The 23,009-nt window shown below is 42.5% G+C and overlaps 1 protein-coding gene across 2 annotated transcripts in view; it reads right to left on the reverse strand.

The window, feature by feature from the left end:
• Positions 1-23,009, reverse strand: part of RAB30 (RAB30, member RAS oncogene family) — a 78,675-nt gene that overhangs the window by 13,899 nt on the left and 41,767 nt on the right. The gene's annotated exons all lie outside the window — the stretch shown is intronic.

Here is a 23,009-nt window from a genome sequence, read left to right on the forward strand (position 1 = left end):
CACAGAGAGTAAATGACACAGATGTTCTTTCGCCTGGTAACCTTTACACTTCCAAGTAGTCAGGTCGCAGTTCGCTCGTGTGATAAGATGTGTTTTCGCATAGAAAGGAGATTACAGGTCTATGTGCAGAGAAGCTGGGGTGCAAGGCAGCAAGGCAAAGGAGAGTCCATCTCTTTCTCTCTGAATTTCTCACTGATCTTCCCCAAATATAAGTTAAACAACTTCATCATTCCTCTGTCCTAAACTTCACTTGCTATATACAGTTATTTGTTCAAATGTCTATCCTATCCTTGAGGAAAGGGCTTGCATCTTTCAGCTCTATTTTTCTAGATCATGGGACAGAGCTACACCTAGTAAATGACGACTCTAGAACGAAATAATTCATTAATGGTCATATTGCTTAAGTCAGTGATGGCGGCGAACCTTTTGAGCTCGGCGTGTCAGCATTTTAAAAAACCCTAACTTAACTCTGGTGCCGTGTCACATATAGAAATTTTTTGATATTTGCAACCATAGTAAAACAAAGATTTATATTTTTGATATTTATTTTATATATGCAAATGCCATTTAACAAAGAAAAACCAACCAAAAAAATGAGTTCGCGTGTCACCTCTGACACGCGTGTCATAGGTTCGCCATCACTGGCTTAAGTTATAGCCTTAGTTTCTCCAATTGTGCTAAGAAGAATACTATAGCTCTACTTCAGAGGACTGTTGTGAAGATTTTAAAAAAACAAACCCTACTATATAATAGAGTCTTAGAATCCATAAAGCCCCATCCTAGTGAAAATAATTGTGGTCTATTGAGTACCTACGATAGTACTGTGCTAATCACCATACAGAGATCTCTGCCCTCAAGACCAACATGACAAAAGCTAAACAACAACAAAGAAGTTCAATTCAATTCCAATCAGTAACAGAGCTCATTTCATAAGGTGCAGGCAGAACAAGACTGGTGGACTCTGGAGGAGGAGGGAAAGGGTGACAGCAAGCCATGAGGGGAAGGATGCTTGGAGAGCTAGAGAAGCCTCAGCCAGCTGGGGAGCAAATGACTCAGGGCTGAAGGACAGAAGCAAAGCCCACTGTACTGTCACCTGTCAGGTAGCAAGAGGAATAAGTTCCCTGTGTGCAACGGTGTGTTCTCTATGGATCTTAATTTCAACTGGTCCTTGGAAAGATGACTTGACAACCAGGCCAAATGCAGCTGGCAGCTCATTTGGGATTCTGTCTCAGTTCAGGGGACCATGAAAGGAAAACATTTCTCTGTCAAGAACCTGGGTCCATAAGAAGTCATTGTACTTGCTATATGCCAGGCAAGGTACTTGGCACCTTATGTATATTTCCATTTGTTCTCATAAGTCTATGAGGTGGGTATTTATTTATGTTCCCTACTTTACAAGTGAGTAAACAGAAGATAAAGGAAATTAAGAGGATAGCCTGAAGTCATCAAAAGAACTCTAGCATTGGAGCCAGAGAAACCTAGGTTCACACCCTGACTGTGCTGCCTTTTTAAGTCTGTGCCTTGAAGGCAAGTGAACATTTTTTAGAGTCTTAACTTCACCACCAGCAAAATGGGGTTAATAACACCTAGACCACAGAGTTGTGATGCTTGAAGTAATTAATGAAAAGCCCCAAGGACAGTATCTGGCTCTTAGTCACCCCAAATCCTCACTGTGACTCACACACTTTCCATGGTCTGGTTTCTGTCTTCATTATTGTCAGCACCATCTCTGCCCCTGCTGTAGGCTCACTAGATTTTTTTTTAAAAAAATTGATTTCAGAGAGGAAGGAAGAGGGAGAGAGAGATAGAAACATCCACGATGGATCGGCTGCCTCCTGCAAGTCCCCTACTAGGGATCGAACCCACAACCCAGGCATGTGCCCTTGACCGGAATCGAACCCGAGACCTTTCTGTTCGCAGGCCGACCTTCTATCCACTGAGCAAAACTGGCTAGGGCTCACAATATTTCTTCAGTTTCTTAAACACCGCACTGAATGCAACCTCCCCTCACCACTCCCAGCCCAGGTAATTTTTATTCCTCCCTTAGATTTCAGATTAAACATTGCTCTCTCTAGTGTGCTTCTCTGACCTATGAGGGGGGCTGGGCACCTGCTATATGCTCCCACAATACCCTTCTCCTCTCCTTTAGTAGTACTCATCATGCTTTACTGTACTTAATCATATACATCTGTCTCCAACAGCATGTCTCAGCACCTCGGCCACATACACACACACACACGCACACGCACACAGGACTGTGAGCAGCATGAGAGTAACGAAGTTGTTCAGTCCTGATCCCAACCCGTCCCCATCATCGTCATTTCACTTTATATTATTAATTCATTTCATTCTCTAAATGATCCTACCTGGTGGACACTATTAACAGCCTAACTTGACAGATGGGGATACTGAAGCAGAAGAGAAGGTAAATAAGAAGTTGTTAAGACCTCGTTTAAGTTGTTAAGACAGCCTGGGTTCACTTCCCTGAACTACTGCCCTGTAGTGCCTTTCACAGTACCTGGCTCATAGTAGGAACTTAAGAAAGATCTGACACATTAAATGATGAAGGGTAAGCACTTAAGAAACATGTGGCCGAAACTGGTTTGGCTCAGTGGATAGAGCGTCGGCCTGCGGACTGAAGGGTCCTGGGTTCGATTCCGGTCAGGGGCATGTACCTGGGTTGCGGGCACATCCCCAGTGGGAGATGTGCAGGAGGCAGCTGATCGATGTTTCTCTCTCATCGATGTTTCTAGCTCTCTGTCTCTCTCCCTTCCTCTCTGTAAAAATTCAATAAAATATATTTTTTTTAAAAAAAGAAACATGTGGTTTCTGTTCTCTCTTCTGCTTCAAATCCAAAACTCTTTTCCACCGCACTATAGTAATCTAAATAAGAATCAAGGTCAAACTCTGAATAAAAACTCACGGACAGAGTATGTTCATTAAAACGCAAGCTGTTAACAGTGAAAAGAAAAGAAAACACAGAGACAGCACAAGGATAGCAGAAAGATTTGAGGCTCTGTGGACCACCCACGGACCACAGCTCCCTGCTTTCATGAGCCTATAAACAGGGAACACAGGATGGGACTGCATTCTTTTCCTGAGCTTAAGACTGTGTGCCACACGTTTACTTCTCCATCTTTGGCAGAGGCCAAAGAAACAAGCAGAGAATCCAGAGAACAGCGTCCAAATATAACAACCTGAGGAACAGGGCTCCTAAGAGAAGGTTAACAGTGCCCAAATCATGCCCCTTCAGGAAAGGAAGGGAAAGTGTTACCTGGTCCGAGTCCACGGTCATCATCAAGTCTCATGTCATTACCACCTGGAGTGAGCCACAGAATAAAAATTAAGGCCCTTCTCCTTTCTATAAGAAATTACTTTAATGCTCTATTGAGTTTTTTTAAAAAAAAATAAACATCTGGGAGGAAAGTGTTTGGAATCTTTAAAAATGCAGGCTAAGGCTGGACTGTAAACTCCAGGTTACCTGCTGTGGTTACTGTTTTCTTTCTAATAGAAAACACAAGGCTGAGTGAAAAGCTCACACAATTCTCTGGAAACTGCACTCTGAGGAAGTGCTTGGTAAGTAATGTAACAGCTCAGGCATCACCGATCACCAGGTGATGAGGCAGATTCTCAGGAAGGTAAACCCATTCAGAAGCAGTCAGTTACACCCATCCCTAAACGGGCAGCAAAGTCACACCTTGTCTGGGAAGCAAGCACCTGCCAAGACATGCCACTGGCCAGGCGCTACTCTAGAAACTGTATATTCTATTATTGATGATGATGATGATGATGATGATGATGATGGTTGACACTTACTCAATGTTTGTGATGTGCCAGGTTCTGTTCTACAGGTATTCACTCATTTAAGCCTCACAACAATCCTACAAGGGAGGGACTATTATCATCCCTGGCTTTCAGAAGATGAAACTGAGACACAGAGAGGTTGTGCTAAAGATATACAGCTAGTTAGTCTTAGGACCAAGATTCAAACCTAGACCCATCAAACTCCAAAGCCCAACTCCTTCCAAAGTAGATGCCACCGCCCCTTGCCTCATGGTTAATAGCACTCTATCTGTCATGAGGGTGGAGGCTCAGGTGAATGGAAGCCCAGCCCCTTTGAACTACGGTGCTCTAGGATCTCCCCGCTCTGGAAGCAGCACCCCACATTGATAGGTTCACACACTGATTCCAGATCTACAAGCACTGCTCCTCACTGTGCCCTCCAAGCTCAGGTTTTTTTAGGAGCTGGACCCAGACTTCTCCCTGCACAGGACGCCCACAATTCCGTCATCGTTCATCCATGTAACCAAGTACCAGGCACAGGGGATAGAGACAAGATCACGACTCAGATAAACAAGCAAAACCCCAAATGACATGATCGCCACAATAGCTCTAAATAAATGGAGATATGCCTAAGGTTCAAAATAGGAAAATTAGACAAAGGAGAGAGAAAATGAGTTTAAAAAAGATACAGGAACCATGTACTTTGCAGAGATTAAAAAGAAGAAAATTTGGGGGTGGGGGGGAGGATGGGAGCAGTTAATGGGGGAAAAAAGCAAACCTATGTAATACTTTCAACAATAAAGACTTTTTTAAAAAAAAGACAAGAAAAAAATTCTGGGCAATGTGATTTTGGCAACATAAATCATTTAACAAAGTGACTTTTTAAAAAACAAAACAAAATTGTTTTTACTGTTGTGCATCAGAACACTTCCCCCTTGTCCTTCTGGTCTAGTAGAACAGATAAAGTCAAGGCTTCTGGTGAATAAAAAGCAAAATCCCTGTCCTGCCTTCTGATCCCCAGCCCCTGCCCAAGAAAAAGATAATTTGAGGACATGTCCTTGTTCAAAAACCATGTGCCTCACTCAGGTCCTTTCCCTCTCCCAGTCTCAACTGAGACTCTGTAAACTGGAGATGGGGGAGCGGGAGGAGAGGGTTGGGTGGACAGGTGCCACTGCCCCTCCCCAGGACAGCCATTCTCTCATACCACACAGGCAGCAAGACAATGAAATCAGGAGACCCGTCTGCTGCAGAGCTGTGTTAAGTTTCCTCCTCCATAAAATGAGGATACTATTAGAGCCTTGATCACTGAATTGCTTGGGAGGCAAATAAAATAATACGTGAAATAGTGATCCTTTTTAAAATGAAATAATCACATTTTTTAACCCTTCTGACAAGAGTCATATATACAGATTACAGGACATACAGCCAAACAGAAAGGAAAGAAAATCATTTATAATCTTTCCCTCTCCACACCTCCTCCTGGGGATAAGGACAGTTAACATTGTGGTATATACATCCTTCTAGTTTTATTTCTATATACTCACATCTATGTATATTTATTTCTATATACTCACATCTATATTTTATAAATGTATGGCTTTTAAAACAAAAATGGAATCAGCCCTAGCCAGTTTTGCTCAGTGGGTAAAGCGTTGGCCTGCAAACTGAAGGGTCCCAGGTTCGATTCCAGTCAGGGGCACATGCCTGGGTTGCAGGCTTGATCCCCAGTAGGGGGTGTGCAGGAGGCAGCCAATCAATGATTCTCTCACATCATTGATGTTTCTATCTTTCTCTCCATCTCCCTTCCTCTCTGAAATCAATAAAAAATATATTTAAAAACAAAAACAAAAACGGAATCATAATATTATACAAAGTTGTTGTTTTTTTCTATAGAGAAGTATTTTCCCAAAACCCAACATAAGAACTCATGGTTGTCCTAACCGGTTTAGCTCAGTGGATGGAGTGTCGGCCTGAGGACTGAAGGGCCCCGGGTTCAATTCCGGCCAGGGGCATGTACCTTGGTTGTGGGCACATCCCCAGTGGGAGGTGTGCAGGAGGCAGCTGATTGATGTTTCTCTCTCACCGATGTTTCTAACTCTCTATCCCTCTCCCTTCCTCTCTGTGAAAAATCAATAAAATATATACATTTCTTAAAAAGAACTCATGACTTGTATGCATGCATATAAGCATAACCAATGGACATAAGACACTGGGGGGTAGGGGAGGCCGGGGGATTGTTAAGGGCGGGGAAAAAAGGAGACATATGTAATACTCTTTGTAATACTTTAAGCCAGGGGTCCTCAAACTATGGCCTGCGGGCCACATGCAAATACAAATATTGTATTTGTTCCCGTTTTGTTTTTTTACTTCAAAATAAGATATGTGCAGTGTGCATAGGAATTTGTTCATAGTTTTTTTTTAAACTATAGTCCGGCCCTCCAACGGTCTGAGGGACAGTGAACTGGCCCCCTGTTTAAAACGTTTGAGGACCCCTGCTTTAAGCAATAAAACAATTAAAAATAAAAGAACTCATGGTTTATAATCAGAGACTGCCAGCATCCATTCAGCATTTGCTCCTATAACCTTAAATACTCAGAAATGGAGAGTGGAAGGATAGTGACATAACTTTGAGAAATACTACATACTACAACCCAACGTTGGAGATTTAAAAGATTCTAAAAATTCCCACAATTAAAAAAACTGGCTAACCTTGTTTAATCCAGGGTTTACCAAGCATGATTGTAGCTCAGAATTATTTTCTCATATAACACCATTTAATGTCCTTTGCTACTAAGGCTCTATTAAATATTAGTGTAGTCAATGCTATTTTACAGCATTTGAAATCGGGGCCATACAGGTAGGGTTGCTAGATGAAGGAAGGAAGGGAGTAAGGAAGAAAAGAAGGAGAGAAGAAAGGAAAGAAGGAAAGAAAGGCCACCAGTTAAATCTGCATTTCAGATAGCAACAAATAAATTTTAATATGTTTATTCCAAATATGACATGGACATATGAATAATTTTTTAGTATAGAAGTGTGACCCAAATATTGTGTGGGACATACTTACACTAAAAAATTATTGGTTGTTTGTCTGAAATTCCAATTTAACTGGGCATCCTATATTTTATCTGGCAACCCCACCCAGGGAAAATTTGAGTCAGCAAGTCCAGTAGAAACAGAGGCCCTAAACACAACACCAAGCCCACCCAGAAGCTGCGAAGGGAGATGGGCAGAGCATAAGAAGCAGAATACGCCTGATGAACAACCAAATAGAGAGAATAAAAAGGGGCAGCATGTGACATTGAAGAAGGCATTTCTGAGCTGGGGCCCTTTAGATGCTGGGCAACACTCGGGGACTGGGCTCAGTCTGGCATTCGGGGCTCTGAAGGCAAAGTCTCTCCCTCCTGGACAACCCCAGCCACTGTGGGCCTCCCTTCAAGTACATCTAGGCGCGTGCACCTGCCCGGCGGAGAAGGGAGTGCTCTACATGTGTACTGCCCCAACTGTCCTTAAGGACAAGAAGCATGCTTCAACAAGACACTCGTGTCTGCATATCCCACCTTGTGCTCAAGATGTATACACTGAATTGAAAGCATTTGATCCATCTTTTGCTCTAACAAGGTTCTGTCTCAGGAAGCTCATTATTGCTTAATTACCAGAAGGCAATTACTAAACATTACTATAATCAACTGCTGCAAGCTTCTTTGCTTTACACCGGCTGTTAATTTCATATTATTGCAAGGTAATTATGCTCCTTGGCTAGGTGTGTCAAACACCGCCCCTTCGGCCCCCGTGCCATTCCTGCCCCTCATTCACTGGGCCATATTCTCCAGCGTTTTTATATGGTCCCTTACAGGGTACACAATGCTTTCACAGATGTGATCTCATCAGGACCTGCCAATATCTCATGGACTGGTTCTGGTCATTCAATATGCAGGTGAAGAAACTGAAGGTTTAGGTGACAAAGTGACTCACCCTAAATCACACCTTGTGAGTTTCGAGGTAACTTCTGTCTCCTAACCACCTGGAACTTCTCCCCTTGCTGGAACACACTATGTAGTCCCAGGTTCCTGAGAATGTGGACCATAATTTGAACACTTAATATGTTCCAGGAACTATGCTGAATGTTTTCCGTATATAATCTTACTTAACCTTCTCAACAGCTCCATTAGATGATTATTATTACTCTTATTCCCATTATACAGATAAGGAAATTGAACTTCATAGAGGTTAATTTGGTCAAAATTACAAAACTAGTTAGTAAAAGTGCACAAATCAAAATCCACATCTTTATGGGTAAATGTTAAATTGGAATTCTATCTCACTCTTTATGCTAAAATAAATTGCAGATAAATTAAAGATTTGGATTTTTAAAAATAAAAGCATGAAAGTACTAGAAAAAAGCATGATATATACCAAATCTTAAATTGGCGCTGACCTTCTAAAACTTACTCAAAATCAAGGCCATAAGACAAGAGTGGGGAACCTTTTTTCTGCCAAGAGCCATTTGGATATTTATAACATCATTCACAGGCCACACAAAATCATCAACTTAAAAATCAGCCTGCTATATTTGGTCAAACATTCAATTAACTCACCCCTAACGCTTTGGCAGGGCCAGACCAAATGATTTCGCAGGACTTATGAGGCCCATGGGCTAGACGTACCCCACCCCTGCCATAAAATAAAGAGACTGACCAGTGACTGGTTAAATCTTTTAAAAATTCTATATGGCATAACAACAAAAATGAACTGATTGCAATACATACAACTAAAGGCTAACTTCCTTAAATGCATAAAGAGTTCCTCCTACAAATCAATAAGAAAAATTGAATAACACAACAGAAAAAAATGGGTAAAGACCATGAGCAGATAGGTTATAAGACAGGAAATAAAAATGGCACTTACATACTTTTTTAATGATCAGCTTCACTCTTTTTTTTTAAATATAGTTTATTGATTTTTTTACAGAGAGGAAGGGAGAGGGATAGAGAGTTAGAAACATCGATGAGAGAGAAACATCGATCAGCTGCCTCCTGCACACCCCCTACTGGGGATGTGCCCGCAACCAAGGTACATGCCCTTGACCGGAATCGAACCTGGGACCCTTCAGTCTGGAGGCCGATGCTCTATCCACTGAGCCAAACCGGCTAGGGCCAGCTTCACTCTTAAGAGTAAATCAAACTCTATAAAATTTATCATTCATAATTGTAAATTATAATTATGTCTTAATTTTAAATATAAATTATAATTCATAATGAAAATTATAATGAATGTTTAATCAGAAACCATTTTTTTTGCAGATTGGCAAAGTTCATTCTGTACTGGAGAGAATATGGAACAATGGGGCACTGGTACACTGCTGGTGGGAGGTAAGTCAACACCACCTCTATGGAGGGCAATACTGATTTAAAACAGAAAGGCTATTACAAACCCTCTAACCAGCAACTCCACTTCTAGGAATCTATGCTACACTTATACTGATGAATGTGTATAAGACACTTGGAATAGAATATTCATTACATTACAACAGTGTTTGCAACAGCAAATGTGAAACAACCTAAAAGTTCAGCAGCAGAAAAATAGTTGTACAGTCTGTGGAAACTATACATCGACGTACCACGCAGCCTGCTATGGACAACTGCAATGTGCAGTAAGTGAAAGAAGGAAGGTGGAAAGTGGTGTGTATAGTAGGAAAAGGGGGGGGGGGGGCATATTATTATTTATCTGTGGAAGCATGAGGCTCTCTGGAAGGATACAAAAGAAAACCAGCAAGTGTTTGCCTCTGGGGAGGCTGTGGTATCTAGTTCTTTCTAGGAAAAAGATAACCTCCAAATCCTAACAAATTATACTCTGCCCTTCTATTCATTCTACAGTAATGCTTAATACAGGGAGAAAGGTCCTTTTTTTAAAAAAAAAAATCTGTTTTGGGTGCTCTGTTTCTCTGTTCTTTTCTTTGTCTGTTCTGCTGCACCCTTTCACATGGCACAGAAGGACTATCCCACCTAGACTCTGGGTACCACTGCTTCTCTATTAAACCATATCTCAGGCCCTAGCCGGTTTGGCTCAGTGGATAGGGCCTGTGGGCCAAAGGGTCTTGGGTTTGATTCCGGTCAAGGGCACATACCTTGGTTGCAGGCTCCTCCCCTGCAAAGGACATCTGCAATGTGCAGTAAGTGGTCAGGGCTCATGCAGGAGGCAACCAATCGATGTGTTTCTCTCCCATCGATGTTTCCCTCTACCTTTCCCTCTCTCTTTCACTCTCCCTAAAAGTCAATGGAAAAATATCCTTGGGTGAGGATTAAAAAAATAAACAAACAAACATATCTCAGCACAGCAAGTCCCTGCACGGTAGATTCATTCCTTCAAACCGATTTCCCTCAAAACCAAGTATCCAGTGTATGATAGCCAAAACAGATGGGTAGAACAATAGTGTATCTGTGTCACTGAAAAAAGTAAAACTCTGGCACATGTGTATCATGCATTCCTGCTCTGAAATTACTCTCATTGTACTCTGACACAGAATCTTCCTGAAGAAGCACTCAAAAGAGTGAGTTGCTTCCGGCCATGCAGCATGCCAGCAACAGCCAGAAGAGCATTCCTGGTGGTCTGACACCAAGTCAGAGCTGCTACTAGGATGAATAAGGTCTGCAAAGATAACTCCCTACTGAGCAAGGCCAAGGGCATAACCTCCATAGAGGCTGGCATGGAGCCATCGATGAGAGGGAGTTCAAAAACAGCCCTTGGGAATATTTTTAAGGACATATAAAACTAAAAACAAAGTAGGCCTGAGACCTTCACAGTATTATTTTTAAAAAGCAAAACCATAAAATATCTTATTATTTATAGTCTTTGTCTATATGGTCTTTTATATTTTCCTATTTCCTAGAAATACACAATACATCTGGGATACCAGCCACATAAGAAAATTGAAAATTAAAGCTTTGAAACAGCATTTCATCAGCATTAACCAAAGCAAATGCCTGAATCCGGTTGTTGAAGTAACAATGCTCTGTCACCTTCCAGAGTGAGCAGGTGTCACTGCCCGGAGCATAGGTTGGGTCTCCTACAGGGAGGTGAAAGGAGAAGCGAGGGCCGCTGCACTGGACTCCCCCTGCGTTAACTCCCCAGGCAGAGCTCATTTGTTAGGATACGAAGCACGTGGGCGCAGGTGCTTGACAAAGAGTCTTGGATGCTCCTGGAAATACTAGCACCTTGCTTCCTGGGGGAAAAGATACCCTTCCTACTCATTAATTCCTTTCCAAGATGGAGAGATTCTATCTGCAAATCATGTTTATTGAACTGATCTAAAAAAAGGCCCTTCCAGACCCAACTTGCTGTTTCCGTCCTCTGCACAAGCAGGCAAGGCTCCCTCTGTTGTCTTCCTCCAACAATAAACAATACCACCCATAAAGAGCTGGGTTGTGTGGGGTGGGAGGGGGGAGGAACGGGGGGGGGGGGGGGCCGGTGAGGGAGGGGAGGGTGTTCCCTGGCTCTCCTTATTGCTCTCTAAATCAGGGACTGTGTCTAATCTCTCCTCTGCAGATGCCTTCCTGCTCCTGTCTGGCTGCACCGGAAGGGCCTCCTTATCAGCATCTTCAGTCTCCTCCCTGAGGCTGTGCACACAATGCAGCCTGGCCAAGTGGCCAGAGGTCAGGGCTGCAGCCCACGGTGGGACCTAAGGCCCACCAAGGACAGAGGTGTCTCCTTCCCTCCCAGGAGACTCTCACTCCAGCTGAACTCTTTTTTAAAAAAAATATATTTTATTGATTTTTTTACAGAGAGGAAGGGAGAGGGACAGAGAGCCAGAAACATCGATGAGAGAGAAACATCGATCAGCTGCCTCCTGCACACCCCCCACTGGGGATGTGCCCACAACTAAGGTACATGCCCTTGACCGGAATCGAACCTGGGACCCCCTAGTCCGCAGGCCGATGCTCTATCCACTGAGCCAAACCGGTCTGGCCAGCTGAACTCTTATCAGCTGTTTACGCAGATTCCCTCTGCACTGGAAGCAGGACAAAGTAAAAGGGAAGAAGGTGTCCCAGTGCTCTGGGACTCACGTAGATGAGGATAAACTACAGGAATTCGCGAGTCTGTGAAGCTTCTCGGAGAAAACTATCTGTCTAGAGCCTAGGAGATCTACACCCACCAGCCCATTTCATCCTTGAGACAGCCCTGTTGGGAGGGGTTTCTTAGTTACTGTTACTATCCATAAGCTTTTATGTCTAAACAGCACCTCAGGTTTGCAAGTGCTTTGCTAATTATCGTATCTGCATCTTGGCGAATACCGATGTGGAAGACAAGGTAGATATTCTTTCTCAACATGGTTCCCAATACACACACATACACACACAGCATGCCAAAAGCTATCTGTCACCAAGGTCCACAGATTTTCTTTCAGAAATGTTGCTTGAATTCCCTCTCTGCTCCAGCTTGTCTCTACCACGTCCACCTGGCTCCGGCCCTGGTCAGCTGTCACCCAGCCTGTCTCCTGTACACTTCTAACCAGGTGAAGTATAACATGGCACAAGTTTCCTCAATAGCAAGTTTTCGATTTTCATCAAAAGCCTTAACAATGTGCATACTCTTTAACCTAGCAATTCTGCTTGGGGGACTTTTCCTAAGGAATGATCCCAAGATGTGCACAAAGATTTCTTCACAAGAAAGGTCATTCCAGTATGACTTAAAATAAACCCCGCAAATGGAGGAAGGAGTAAACTGCCATCCAACAATAGAGAAGAGGTCATATTTTCATAGAGCCACATGATGTAACATGATGAAATATATACTTGAAAGGAAATACATTTTTTATTGATTTTCCTTTTGTGGGGGGAGAGAAAGAGAGAGGGAGGGAGGAAGAAAGGGAGAGAGATGGAAACATCAAATGAGAGAGAAACATCAAATGGCTGCCTCCTGCACACCCCCTCCTGGAGTTGTAGGCGATCAAGCCTGCAACTTGGGCATGTGCCCTGACTGGGAATCGAACTGGGGACCTCAACCACTGATTCACACCAGCCGGGCAGGAAATACATTTTTTAAATGCTTACCTCTGGGTGGCGGGATTATAGTTTATTTCCTTCTTTATAGGTTTATATCTGTTCTAAATTTTCTTCAATAAACATGAAATTTAGAAATAATACACTTTGTTGAAATACCAGTGACCATCCACTTTCAACCGGCCCTTCCAGAAATCATGATCTTACTTGGTACAAGCCAAAGCCATCACAGAGTTCAAAGCTGTCATGTGCTGAGCTCACTGCTAGGAAATCACTTTAGGGAAAGAACTGAACCAACTCAAAATGCTAAGTGAACAAAAATGCTCACTACGTCTTATCTAAGAGAATTGGAAACAATCCAAATGTCCAGCAAGGGATGGTTCAGCATGGAACATCAACACCCTGGAATGCAGGGCAGCCGTTAGAAATGCCAATTATGAAAACTATGTAGAAATATGAAATAATGTTGACAATGGGCTATAAAATAAAAGGAATACACAAAGCTGCATTTGTCAGGACTGCGGCTATGAAAAATAAGCATGCATGTGAACAAGGGCACTTCAAACATAAGAACATGTGTTGTATGAGGATTATGGGATTACAAGGAGCTTATTTTTTTAAGTTTTTTTCATTTTTAAGTACATTTTTAACATTTTGCATGTACCACTGACACATTTTTTTTTTTAAATGTAGAAAACATAGCACAGGGGAAAATAAATTACCAAAAGGAACACAATCACTGTCAGCATTTTGATATGCTTCTCCCTGTCTCTTTTTCCTGTACCCTGGGTGGGTTTGTTTGGTTTTTATCCGTGTAATCATGTTCAAGTTTTCTTAAAAGTAGCTACAAAATCATTTTGGTTTTTTGAAGATTCCATGAACTTAGCATAAGATCTGTAAGAGAAAAACATCCTGGTGGTTTTTTTCAAGTGTTACCAAGAGATCTGGCCTAATATAATGTCTGCATGTAACAACAACAACAACAAAGCAGAAATATTTCACCATTGTGACAGAATAGACAGATTGGTCAAAGTCCCTAATGCTTGCAGAAAACTCTTAAGCCTATTTCAGTAGCCATAAACCAGGAACATGAGTTACGAAAGCTGATGTAGTTGGAAATTAGAAGGGATTTTACCAGACTGAAAACAGAAAGATGCAATGATGAACTATGTTTTCAGATCAGAAAAAGCTTGAAGGGAACAAATCCAATCGGTCACTGGGTCCAGAATATTTAACCTCTTTACATCTCTCACATCCATACTCTCCTGTGCACTTGCCCTGACCTTCATGGGGGCCAGCCTCTCACACCTGGGCTGCAGCTGCCCTGTGCTGCCTGCTCTCTCTGCCTTCTTCTCACTTCCCCACTCCTATGCAGACCTCCCTCCACTCTGCTGTCATCACGCACAGGCCTAACCGTGCCCCTCCTCCTGGGAGAGAAACAGGGACGGAGAAATCACAATCTAAGCAACACTTGGGCTCTGCAGCCCGTGAGTGAGTGTGGGCCCTGAAGAAAGTGAGAGGGGCAGCTGAGTCTGCTGTCACCACTGAGGGGCTCAGTTTCCACAGGACTGTGACATGCTTTTGTGCTTTTCAAACACCAGGGCCCATCGAGACAAGCCGACTATTCATCTCTTACATGTCTACCAGAGACTGCCCTCCGTTCCAGGGCTGGGGGAAAGCCGCTGTGTTGGGCTGACTGAGACATGAAATGCCACCACTAACATAGCAAACCTCACTCAGGCACTCCTCACTTCTAGAAGAAATGTAACTGCACTTTTGGCCTTAGATGCTTTTATTTTATTTTTTTAATATCTCTTTATTGATTTCAGAGAGGAAGGTAGAGAGAGAGAGAGATCGAAACATCAATGATGACAGAATCATTGATCAGCTCCCTCCTGCCTCATTGGTGATCGAGCCCACAAACAGGGTAGATGCCCTGTCTGGGAATCAAACCGTGACTTCTTGGTCCATAGGTCACCACTCAACCATTGAGCCACACAGGCCCGGCAGCTGTAGATGCTTTTAGAAACCAATTCCTGTACAAGAGGCAATGGGACTCCACAGCAACCTTTCCAAAGAGTGAAGCGGACCATGTCATTTCCACACTTAGATCTGCTCCCCTGCTCCCTGATGCCTATACAAAACCATTTAAAAGGATGTATGGTGCCCTGGTGAAAGGAAGTACGGTGCCCTGGTGATGAGAGTGAGCTCTGGAGCCAAGCTGCCTCAGTCTGTGTCCTACCTCTGCCTTTGGGGCCTTTGGGCAAGTCCCCTATTATCCCGGTGCCTAAGTTTCTTTATTTGTAAACAGGGGTAATAACAGTACCTGTTTCAAAGGTGGTTGTGCAATCAAAGGAATTAATATAATTCAGCATGAAGAAGTGAACCTGGCACAAAGGAAGCAGTCAATAAATATTAGGTGTTGCCCAGCCAGTGTGGCGCAGTGGTTGAGCATCGGCCCATAAACCAGGAGGTCACAGTTCGATTCTGATCAGGGCACATGCCTGAGGTTATGGGCTTAATCCCCAGTAGGGGTCATGCAGGAGGCAGCTGATGGATGATTCTCTCTCATCGTTAATATTTCTATCTTTCTCTCCCTCTCCCTTCCTCTCTCTGAAATGAATAAAAACATATAAAAAAATAAATGTTAGGTGCAGCTCCTATCATTGTTACTGTTGGGGAAAGTTCACAGTCCCTAGCAGGGCACACAAAGCCATCCACAACTCAGCTGCTGCTCATCTCTCTGGCTTTGTTTCTCATGACTTTTGAGTTTCCACCACCTGTTGTGACCACACAGCCACGCCAGGCTCCCAGAGTGCAGAGCCTGAGGCAGGTTCATCCTCCACACCTTTACTCACACGCCCATTCTCTCCTTGTTGGCTGGAGAGCAGCCACACATCTCTGAAACCCTCCTTCCCCCTCCATGTGCATTAGTCACCCACGCCTTTGTGCCTCCACTATGATCTAAGGAGACTCTCTCCATGAACACTTCATTATCCTCACCGGTTTATGTATCCTGCTTTACCCACTAGACCTTAAGGACAGAGGCTCCTATGAATTCTTATCTGTGTCCCCATTGCTGGGCACTCAGTTGTCTCTAAATAAATATTTATTCAATAAAAGCAAAAGAAAAAGTGATCAGGACACACAAAGGCTGGAAATACTTTTCAGAGAACCTAAACAACAGGAAAGGAAATCAAACCCCCAAACACTTTGATCCTATGGAGAATTAATTGGCAAAGATCATATAACCAAACAGAAGAAGAAAATTATAATTTCCCAAGAGAAAGCCAAACCTTGTTATAATGCAGTGTCTCTGTGTGTATGGGGAGGTGGGGGACAAAAGATACATTAATAATGGTTCTAAACTAGCTTATGTTGACTATTCATTGGATAATGCTTTTTAAGCCTTTTCTTCAAAAAACAGAGTCATAGCTTTACTTTGTCTAGAGTGTGGGCTATTTAAATAAAAAATACTGCAGGGGGTTCAGACTGTAAGAAAGAAAGACAATTAACTAATCTTTGTTCAATATCTATGATGAGCCAGATACTTAGAAAATAATAGTTTCCATTTATTAAATACAGTGTGCTCAACACAGAACTATTCACTTTACATATATTATCAAATTAGATCATGCAAGTCCTCAACAACTCTGAGACATGAGTATTGGCCTTTCCATTTTACAGATAGGAAAAACATATTCACTCATTCCATCCATCTGTACTGAGCATCTTCTGTGAGCCAGTCAGTCACTGGTCCAGGATCCACAGTGAAGAACAAGCCAAGTCCCCCCATCATAGAACATACATCCCAGGTGGGCAGAAAACAGAGCAATGAATGAATGGGGGATGATCATATAGATAAATGAACAAGAAGAATATCAGATAGTGACAAGTGCTACTAGAGAATTAAAATAGGAGGAAGGGACAGAGGCTGACTAGGTAACTATTGTAGACCAGGTTGTCAGAGAAGGCCTCTCTGAGATGGCTATATTTAAGTTGATATTTGAATATGAAAGAGCCAAGCACATAAAGATGAAAGAAGAACATTTCAGACTGAAGTAACAGCTGGTGCAGAGGCCCTAAAGTGAAAATGAACTTGGCATGTTCCAGGAATCAAAAGTAATGAAGCTGGGTACTTGGTCAATAAGAAGAGGCTAAGAGACTGACACGGGCAGGTCATAGGTCACATAGAAAGCATTGGCCTCAGATTTGGCAATAGGAAGGTCATTAGTGGACACAGATAAGAATAGTCCTGGTGGCCCTGGCCGCTTTGGCTCAGTGGATGGAGCGTCGGCCTGAGGACTGAGGGGTCCCGGGTTCGATTCCGGTCAGGGACATGTGCCTTGGTTGCAGGCACGTCCCCGGTGGAGTGTGCGGGAGGCAGCTGAATTGATGTTTCTCTCTCATCGATGTTTCTGGCTCTCTGTCCCTCTCCCTTCCTCTCTGTGGAAAATCAATAAAATATGTTTTTTAAAAAAAGAATAGTCCTGGTGAAATGATAGGAAGAGATTAGAGTGAGAGGAAGAAGTCAAAGAAAAAAAAAAAAACAAACACAAAAAACTATGGACAACTTAAGTTTTAGTGAGAAAAAAAAACTAGAAGATAGCTAGAGAAAAATACAATGTCAACAGAGTTTAAAATAAATAATAAAATTAGAAAAGGTTTGGGATTTGTTATTTTGCTTTCAGATAAGAAAGATTAGAACATGCTTATTTGCCACCAATAATTACCCAGGGATGAGGGTAAATTTAATGATGGCAAACAAAGGGGACATAATTATAAGATCAAAGGTCTATAAGACTAGTCCTAATGAAGTTAATAATGTGCCCTAGGAAAAAAAAATTGGTAGGTAGAGGAGCTGGGGTACTAATCCAGGTGTGTTTTGACTCGAAGGTGCGTCCTCTTTCTACCACACCATTGACTATAATATATACAGAGTGGGGCAAAAGCCAGTGTACAGTTGTTTTTATGGAAAATAAAACAATAGTAAGTAATATTACAAGAATTAACTGTGTTTTGCATACTCACAACAGTAAACCTATTTTTGTCCCAGTCTGTATAACACAATAGTATTTGGAAAAATATCCCAACTCCAACCTCTGAAGTGAATCATAACACTACGGTGTCGGGTGAATTTCCCGCCAAAATATAAGATGGCGCGGGCAATTATTTAGGTTTCCCGCGCAAAATCAGAGTTAGTTTAAAATGCCTATATCTTTTGAAGTATGGGTTCAATTGAAATGAAATTTTCGGTTTCTTGTGTAAAAAATGAAAATTTATTCAATCACAGACATTTTTTTATCTATTCAGTACATAAATAATTCGATATATATAAACTAAATACGAAAAACCCAAAAAATACTTATTACCTAAAAATATACACATATTTTTAAAGTTTAAAATAAAATTTTCATAATAAATCAAAACAAATAGAAATTAATAGTTTTTTAGCGTATGATATTTTTCAAAACACGCCCCTTTATGTAGAGGTATATTGCAAAATTTGCACATGTAGCGTGTCTCACTGCGCAATTTATGAACGGAACATACGCGACACCTTCTCAAAATGTTTTTCTTTTTTCCACTCCCGACAATTGCCTGTAACGTATGCTTTCTCATGTCCATCGATAGCCTGCATGGTGTTCTCTACTTACAAGGGATTTTTATGATACCTATTACCCCAATGGGTATGAAACGGTTCGCATACGCAGGTAGGTATCTTTGTGAACGGCAAACAAACAAATATTTGGTAATACGCAGTTACAATCGGCCCGAGTTTACACGTTTCCCGCACTCCACCGCAAATCTATATGAACCGAGTTAAGACGGCTCCCGCGGAGTACGCGCAATTCACGCGAGCCGACTTAACTCGTTTCCCGCAATCCAAGTGATAACAGAGATGGAAGGAATATTTAGAGAAGTAAAAGCCAACACAAATACTCCCTTCTTCTGTGTAAGCAAGTTCTATTTCTCATACAGACTTCTATTACCGCATTTTCACTCAAATGTCATGGCTTTAGTCCTACTAACTATAGGACCCTCAACTGTTGCCCTTTTATGTTCATAGTGGGTTTGAGGAGAGGATGGGGACACTGAAATTAATCCCCGTACACTGTAAGGGAGATCTCTCAAGTGACTGCAATAAGGTAGTAAAAAGGTTTTTTAAATGCCAGTTGTGTATAGTCAGCTAAAGTGAAGATGGAAATTAAGGAACGTGATCGTTTTTGTTTCCTTCCTCTTTACATGGGTATCTGAAAAAGCAAGTGACATGCCTGTGCCTCTTGTTATGTTTCCCATGCTCACTCCTACTCTACCACATGGTGGCACAACCTCACCCCTCCAGCCCCATCTTCTGTCACCTGGCTTTCCATTATCGGTTCTAGTTTCCCTTCTCCTTCAGGACAACATAGATGCCATCTCTCCCATGAAGTCCTCCTTGGTCTCTCCTTCTCTGAATCTGATGGCACTAAGTTCTAGCTCTTGATCATATTAATGCTCAAAACTATTCTCTGATTCAGTAGGAAATTCAAACTATTTTCAGTAGGAAATTCAATATAATCATTGGCCATGGTTACTTTGAGAGGTCACTTAGGGAAGATTCAAATGGATTTGAGTTGAAATTATGGCTCTGTTCAACTTCTGACAAACTGGGTAATCTTGGGTAAGTCACTTTCTGAGACTCAATTCCCCCACCTAGAAAATGAGAATAATACTACCTACTACCCACCACCTGGGTATGCAGCCAAAATGTGTCAGATAGCTCACTTTTCTGCTGAAAACTCTACAATGGCTTTCCATGGTTTTCAAAATCAAGTCCCGAACTCAACATGTTTAAAACACCATTTCAACTCCTCTAGCCTCACTTCTCACCTAACTCACATTTCATACTCCAGTAACAATAAATTCCTCAGGATATTTCTCAGCCCATGCTGTTATTTATTTAGTTAGGTATTTAGTTAGTTAGTTATATTTGTGTAAATATATGTTTATTTTTGGTCCCTTCAAACCCTGCATTCTTGTTCCACCTTGCTCAGACATCAGTCACCCAGAAGCTTTCCTGGACTTGTCACCTTCCCCCCATATACAGGTGAAGTTCTCCCATGATACACTGGCCACAGCTTAATCATTGCAGTTACCCCACTGCAATGATTATTTATTTTATTACAATTTATTTATTTATTTATTACAATTATTTATTTACAAGACTATCTAATCCATAAAACTAGGGTCCCTTCAGGGAAAGGCCTGAGTTTTAGTCATCTTTGTGTCCCCAGCACAGTGCCTGGTACATACAGGTACTTACTCCTACTTCACTTTTCTGATGCCCCATTCTTTCATCTATGAAATGAGAAGAATATCATCTACTTGAAAAGTTAGAGTTAAGGTTAAGTATTCAAAGCTGACCACAGGGTGGTTGGCATACAACCAGCCTTCAGTACTTTGATTAATGCTCTCAGCATCTCCTGATTGAGCTTTCTGAATCTGTCCTTCAGGACCAGGCTCTATTCCTTCAGGACCAGGCTCTATGCTGGCCCTGTGCCCTTGCTGTGAGCCCTCTCCCCACCCATATCCCTCAGCAGTGAGAGTCCCACTCGGCCTGTGCCCTCTGGACTCTGTGGATGACTCAGCTAGGGCACCAAATGCAAACGTTCCTTGAGCACCTTTGTACAAGGCAATGTCCCCGATGCAGTGGAAGTGATACAACATGTATACAGAATTTATGTAGGGAAAAGGTGAAGGGACAATCAGACAAATGAAGGCAGTGCAATTCAGAAAAGGAAAAGGGTATATATCTCTGGGGGAGACAGGAAAGCCTTGGAGGAAGTGGCATTTGAACTAGACCTCAAAGGATGAATATAAGCTGAGGGGCTATTTCCAGAGTTGTATGTGTTCTTCAAAACACAAAACTCAAATCACCTGCTCATCAGCAGAAAAGTAAATTTAGGGCGCTAGCCAGTTTGGCTCAATGGAATGAAGGGTCTTGGGTTCAATTCCGGTCAAGGGCACATGCCCCGCTTGTGGGCTCGATCCCCAGTAGGGAGCATGCAGGAGGCTGCCGATCAATGATTCTCTCTCATCACTGATGTTTCTATTTCTCTCTCCCTTTTCCTTCCTCTCTGAAATCAATGAATATATATATATATATTTTTTAAGTAAATTTAGGAAATTCTGACTATTACATAGCCCTCTAGGAGACCCACACGTACAGTAGCAAGGCTCTGAGAAGTCTTGAAGTAAGGAACTCTATTTAACTTTGTTGAATCCAGCACCCCAAATTTGACTACAAGTTCTCTACTTCTTTCTCTCTGGAGGATCACAGCATCTTGAGGAACAAACTTTAAGAAAAAACAGGTTAAGTGTTACCGTTGCAAAGTTACATTTTGCAATAGGGCCTCTCATAGATAACACCTTAACACCAGATTTTTAAGTACTGTAATCAGTAATTTTAAAAATTCTCCTGGCATTTTGCCCACAGGGAAAAAGCAATGGAAGACTGTGCAGAGCTAAGTAGCTGTCAAAACAACAAATACCTGCCCTGTCCAGTGTGGCTCAGTTGGTTGGAGCACCCTCCTGTGCACCAAAGAGTCACAGCGTCAATTCCCTGTTCGAGGCGCACATGGGATGCAACCAATGTTTCTCTCCCTCTCCTTTCCTCCCTCTCTAAAAACAATAAAAAGCATATTCTGGCGGGGGGTGGGAGGGGAGGCATATACTCGGGTGAGGGTTAAATAAATAAATAAATTCCCCCACCCTTAAAAGAAAACAAATACCCTCCTTCTCCAGTTGTGAGGTAGACTGTAGATCACAAGCCTTTCTTTCTTTAATTTTTTCCCATCACCATTTATCCCCCCTATCTTCCACCGCCACCCCCTCACTCCCTCTCACACCCCCCTCCTCTAACCACAAGCCTTTCTATCAAGGGAAACAAGGCATCTCTGACAAAGTCCATTCCTTCTTTGGTAGGATGTTTACACTCCCATAGCCACCCTCCCTCCCTCTCCAACCTGCTGACTAAGTAAGAAACACCAGGCTTGAAAGCAATGGGAACAGCATTGCATAACAGCATGCTTTGCTCCTTAATATTTACCAAACGGTGGTGTCAATAAAAGGCGAGAAGGAAAGGGGCATTGTCTGCTGTCTGTCCCCACCCTGGAAGCACAGTGTTCAGCAATCCAGTCTGCGAGTTAACAAATGTGCACTGGCAGCGAGGCATTGTGCTCATGATTCAGAGACAAACAGACACAGTCCCACCCACAAACCCGGCTGCGCGGGGAAATAGGCAGGTAAACAAACTGCAATGCAGCACGCAAAGTGCAAGCAAACAACTCTGTAATAAGAGGGGAGCACAAAACGCCAGCAAGGCACAAATGCGGGACTCCTTAACTTTGCCTAGACTCAAGGTCAGGAGGAAGGCGAGGTAAAATAAGAGGAGTCCCCTTAGTGCTCAGAAGATTGAAAATGAGTTGTGAAGGCAAAAAATAAAATAAAAATAAAAACATACATAACTAAATGAAATAGGGCCCTAGGGTTGAGTAGATCAGGGGAGGACAGAGCACGACTGGGGGTGGGGGTGGGGGAGGCGACCCTGAGAGCAGCGGGTCTTCCTGAGCCTGCGGCACACGGAACAGCTGCATCTAATTTCACTTGCTCCTGAAACCCACAGAAAGTCGGTGGAGTGTTGTTTTCTTCTTAATAACATAACTGTGCAAGTACAGGGGAAAAGGAGACTGGCTTAGCAGATTTGAGAAATCTGAACCCTAAACCAGATGCAGGGAAAGCTGAGAACTCAGCTGATTGAAACCACAGAATCCTTCCAGGCCTGGACTGGCAGTCCCGTGTACCTAGGGGCATAGGATGCTACAATGACGGAGACAAGAGTGAAAGCCGCTGGAAAGCAGTCCCTACATCAGTGATGGCGAACCTTTTGAGCTCGGCGTGTCAGCATTTTGAAAAAACCTAACTTAGCTCTGGTGCCGTGTCACATATAGAAATTTTTTGATATTTGCAACCATAGTAAAACAAAGATGTATATTTTTTATATTTATTTTATATATTTAAATGCCATTTAACAAAGAAAAATCAACCAAGAAAATGAGTTCGCGTGTCACCTCTGACGCATGTCATAGGTTCGCCATCACTGCCCTACATCCTCTCCCCACTGGCAGAATTCTGGCTGCTTAGTCTCTGGAGAACATAAAACAGAAATGTATTTGCTTTACAACCATC

Source organism: Myotis yumanensis, unplaced genomic scaffold (genome assembly GCF_028538775.1).
Source record: "Myotis yumanensis isolate MYYU_CA2020_CCGP unplaced genomic scaffold, mMyoYum1.0.hap1 SCAF_10, whole genome shotgun sequence".
NCBI lineage: Eukaryota > Metazoa > Chordata > Mammalia > Chiroptera > Vespertilionidae > Myotis > Myotis yumanensis.